The sequence below is a fragment of the Arachis stenosperma genome, chromosome 1, assembly GCF_014773155.1.
Source record: "Arachis stenosperma cultivar V10309 chromosome 1, arast.V10309.gnm1.PFL2, whole genome shotgun sequence".
NCBI lineage: Eukaryota > Viridiplantae > Streptophyta > Magnoliopsida > Fabales > Fabaceae > Arachis > Arachis stenosperma.
Genome location: NC_080377.1, coordinates 33,640,058 through 33,645,264, shown reverse-complemented (window position 1 = coordinate 33,645,264; position 5,207 = coordinate 33,640,058). Strand labels below are relative to the sequence as shown.

Here is a 5,207-nt window from a genome sequence, read left to right as displayed (position 1 = left end):
TTAGATCAGATCTTGGTTCTTCTGGTTCCCTCTCTGGGGCCGAAACCAATGATCACTTTTGTTCTTATGTATTTTCAACGGTGGAGTTTCTACACACCATAGATTAAGGTGTGGAGCTCTGCTGTACCTCGAGTATTAATGCAATTACTATTGTTCTTCCATTCAATTCTGCTTGTTCTTTGTCCAAGATATCACTTGTTCTTCAACTTGATGAAGGTGATGATTGACACTCATCATCATTCTCACCTATGAACAAGGTGACTGACAACCACTTTGTTCTACAAAGCATCAAGGCTCTAGTGAATATCTCTTGGATTCTTTAATCGGAATCCTCGTGGTATAGGCAGGACCCGATGGCAGCATTCAAGAGAATCCGGAAGGTCTAAACCTTGTCTGTGGTATTCTGAGTAGGATTCAATGATTGAATGACTGTGACGTGCTTCAAACTCCTGAGGGTGGGGCGTTAGTGACAGACGCCAAAAGAATCAATGGATTCTATTCCGATCTGATTGAGAACCGACAGATGGATTCCGCTATGCTGTGACCAGAGCATATGCAATCGTTTCCAATGAGAGGATGGGAGGTAGCTGCTGACAACAGTGAAACCCTACACGAGCTTGCCATGGAAAGGAGTAAGAAGGATTGGATGAAGACAGTAGGAAAGCAGAGAGACGGAAGGGAAGGCATCTTCATATGCTTGTCTGAAGCTCTTACACCAATGATATACATAAGTATCTCTATCTTTATCTTTATGTTATTTTCGTTCATCACCATTATACATTTGAGTTTGCCTGACTGAGATTTACAAGGTGACCATAGCTTGCTTCATACCAACAATCTCCGTGGGATCGACCCTTACTCACGTAAGGTATTACTTGGACGACCCAGTGCACTTGCTGGTTAGTTGTGTGAAGTTGTAGTGATCACAATTTCGCGCACCAAGTTTTTGGCACCGTTGCCGGGGATTGTTCTTGTGTATGGACAACTGACGGTTCATCTTGTTGCTTAGATTAGGTATTTTTCTTCAGAGTTCTTAAGAATGAATTCTAGTGTTTCAAAGTGATGTTCTTATCATCACCAAAGCTGATTGATTCTCATCAATTTAGCTCTTGAATGCAATGTCCTGCTGAAGCTTAGCCGGCCATGTCTAATTCCTTTAGACTAAAGCTTTAGACTAACATTGCATGATTCCTGGAATTCTCATTAAGAATTTTGATACCTTTATTTTCCTTTTCACTTAATTTTTGAAAAAGCACAAAAAAATTACAAAATCATAAAATCCAAAAATATTTCTTGTTTAAGTCTAGTGTCTCATTTTAAGTTTGGTGTCAATTGCATGTTTCTGTTCTTCTTGCATTTTTCGAATTTATGCATGTGTCTTCATTAATCTTCAAGTTGTTCTTGATGATTTCCTTGTTTTGATCTTTGAATTCTATTGACTTGAGTGTTTTTGTTGTTTCTCATGTGCATTCTCATCTTGTTAGTGTCAGTAGTATACAAACTGCTAAGTTTGGTGTCTTGCATGCATTGTTATTTGATTTTAGTTGCATTTTGATTATTAAAAATCCAAAAATATTTTTAATTTGTGTCTTTTCAAGTCAATAATACAGAGAATTGAAGATTCAGAACATACTGCAGAGGAATCACACAGAAAAAGCTGGGCATTCAAAAATGCCCAGTGAAGAAGACAGACTGGCGTTTAAACGCCAGCCAGGGTGCCTGGTTGGGCGTTTAACGCCCAAAAAGGCATAGGTTTGGGCGTTAAACGCCAGAATGTGCACCATTCTGGGCGTTTAACGCCAGGATGGCAAAGGGGGAAGATTTTGTTTTCAAAATCAATTTTTTTTTCAAGTTTTCAAAGTTTTTCAAAATCAAATCTTTTTCAAATCAAATCTTTTCAATCAAATGTTTTCAAAATCAATTTCTTTCCTTTTTCAAAGATACTTACTAACAATTAATGATTTGATTGAACATTTTTTGCCTTTTCTGTTGAGGAAGGTTTTATGTTTGAATCATATCTTTTCTTGTTAGGTAAGTCATTAATTTTTAAAATCAAATCTTTTTTTTAAAAAATTGTTTTCAAATCATATCTTTTTAAAATTGTTTTCAAATCATATCTTTTTAAAATTATTTTCAAATCATATCTTTTAAAATTGTTTTCAATTCATATCTTTTCAATCATATCTTTTTAAGACCATAATTTTTCAATCACATCTTTTTCAAAATAAGTTTTCAATCAAATCTTTTTGATTTCTAATTTCAAATCTTTTTCAAAAATCACTTGATTCTTTTTCTATTCTTAATTTTTGAGAATCAATTAGTGTTTTTCAAAATGTTTTCAAAATCTTTTACTTAATTTTCGAAAATTACTTCCCTTCTTCTCACATCCTTCTATTTTTGGACTAACACTATCCCTTAATGCAAAATTCGAACTCCATCTTCTTTGATAAGTTCGAATTTTCTACCTCTGTCTTCCATTTTTCTTCCTCTGACACCTCAAGGAATCTCTATACTGTGACATAGAGGATTCCATACTTTCTTGTTCTCTTCTCTTTCATATGAGCAGGAACAAAGACAAGGGTATTCTTGTTGAAGCTGACCCTGAACCTGAAAGGACCTTGAAGCGAAAGCTAAGAGAAGCTAAGACTCAACTCTCTTTAGAGGGCCTGACCGAATTCTTCAAAAGAGAAGAGCACATGGCAGCCGAAAACAACAACAATGCCAACAATGCAAGGAAGGTGCTGGGTGACTTTACTGCACCTACTCCCGACTTCTATGGGAGAAGCATCTCTATCCCTGCCATTGGAGCAAACAACTTTGAGCTTAAGCCTCAATTAGTTTCTCTAATGCAACAGAATTGCAAGTTCCATGGACTTCCAATGGAAGATCCTCATCAGTTCTTAGCTGAATTCTTGCAAATCTGTGACACAGTCAAGACTAATGGGGTTGATCCTGAGGTCTACAGACTGATGCTATTCCCTTTTGCTGTAAGAGACAGAGCTAGAATATGGTTGGACTCTCAACCTAAAGAAAGCCTGGACTCTTGGGAAAAGCTAGTCAATGCCTTCTTGGCAAAGTTCTTTCCACCTCAAAAATTGAGTAAGCTTAGAGTGGAAGTCCAAACCTTCAGACATAAGGATGGAGAATCCCTCTATGAAGCTTGGGAAAGATACAAACAATTGATCAGAAAATGTCCTTCTGACATGCTTTCTGAATGGAGCATCATAGGTATTTTCTATGATGGTCTCTCTGAACTATCCAAGATGTCTTTGGATAGCTCTGCTGGAGGATCTCTTCATTTGAAGAAGACGCCTACAGAAGCTCAAGAGCTAATTGAAATGGTTGCAAATAACCAATTCATGTACACTTCTGAAAGGAATCCTGTGAATAATGGGACTAATCAGAAGAAAGGAGTTCTTGAGATTGACACCCTGAACGCCATTTTGGCTCAGAATAAAATATTGACTCAACAAGTCAATTTGATTTCTCAAAGTCTGTCTGGAATGCAAAATGCACCAAACAGTACTAAGGATGCTTCATCTGAGGAAGAAGCTTATGATCCTGAGAACCCTTCAATGGAAGAGGTGAATTACCTAGGAGAACCCTATGGAAACACCTATAATTCTTCATGGAGAAATCACCCAAATTTCTCATGGAAGAATCAAGAGAGACCTCAACAAGGTTTCAATAACAATAATGGTGGAAGAAACAGGTTTAGCAATAGCAAGCCTTTTCCATCATCTTCTCAGCAACAGACAGAGAATTCTAAGCAGAATACTTCTGACTTAGCAACAATGGTCTCTGATCTAATAAAGACCACTCAAAGTTTCATGAATGAAACAAGGTCCTCCATCAGAAATTTGGAAGGACAAGTGGGACAGCTGAGCAAGAAAATTACTGAACTCCCTCCTAGTACTCTTCCAAGTAATACAAAAGAAAATCCAAAAGGAGAGTGCAAAGCCATAGACATGGCCGAATATGGAGAGGAAGGAGAGGAAGTGAACGCCACTGAGGAAGACCTCAATGGGCGTGCACCAATCTCCTCTAAGTTCCCCAATGAGGAACCATGGGAATCTGAGGCTCAAAATGAGACCATAGAGATTCCATTGGACTTGTAGAGAATGTTTTGGTTAAGATTGAAGACCACTACATCCCTACTGATTTCATAGTCCTAGAGACTGGGAAGTGCATGGATGAATCCATCATCCTTGGCAGACCCTTCCTAGCCACAGCAAAGGCTGTGATTGATGTTGATGGAGGTGAACTGATCATTCAAGTGAATGAAGAATCCTATGTGTTTAAGGCACAAGGATATCCCTCTATCACCATGGAGAGGAAGCTTGAAGAGCTTCCCTCAAATCAGAGACAAATAGAGCCCCCACAGTCAAACTCTAAGTTTGGTGTTGGGAGGCCACAACCAAACTCTAAGTTTGGTGTTGAACCCCCACATTCAAACTCTAAGTTTGGTGTTGGGAGGTTCCAACACGGTTCTGAGTATTTCTGAGGCTCCATGAGAGTCCTCTGTCAAGCTAATGACATTAAAGAAGCGCTTGTTGGGAGGCAACCCAATGTTTTATAGTTAACTATTTTCTTTTGTTATTTTATCTTTTTTGTAGGTTGATGATCATAAGAAGTCACAAAATCCATTGAAAAAAGCAAAAACAGAATGAAAAACAGGAAGAAAAACAGCACACCCTGGAGGAAGAAGCTGCTGGCGTTTAAACGCCAGTAAGCCTAGCATTTGGGCGTTTAACGCCCAGTCTGGCACCATTCTGGGCGTTTAACGCCAGAAAGGGGCACCAGACTGGCGTTAAACGCCAGTAAAGGGCAATAACCTGGCGTTAAACGCCAGGAATGGGCACCAGCCCGGCGTTTAACGCCAGAATTGGCTCAAAACGTGGATTTTGATGCCATTTGGTGCAGGGATGACTTTTCCTTGACACCTAAGGATCTGTGGACCCCACAGGATCCCCAAACAACCCCACCACTCTCTCTTCTTCTTCACCCATTCACCATTCACCTCAATACCTCTTCACCACCTCCATCTCCTCCATCTCTTCTTCTTCTACTCTCTTCTTTCTTCTTTTGCTCGAGGACGAGCAAACCTTTTAAGTTTGGTGTGGTAAAAGCATTGCTTTTTGTTTTTCCATAACCATTTATGGCATCCAAAGCCGGTTCAACTGAGAAGGCCTGACCTCAAGCCCATC

At 39.1% G+C, this 5,207-nt stretch overlaps 1 non-coding gene across 1 annotated transcript; it reads right to left on the bottom strand.

Annotated features, from left to right (window-relative positions):
• Positions 1-3,101: 3,101 nt before the first annotated feature.
• Positions 3,102-3,209, bottom strand: LOC130949568 (small nucleolar RNA R71). The gene has a single exon (XR_009073414.1). It is a non-coding gene; the product is annotated as a small nucleolar RNA R71 (small nucleolar RNA).
• Positions 3,210-5,207: the final 1,998 nt, after the last annotated feature.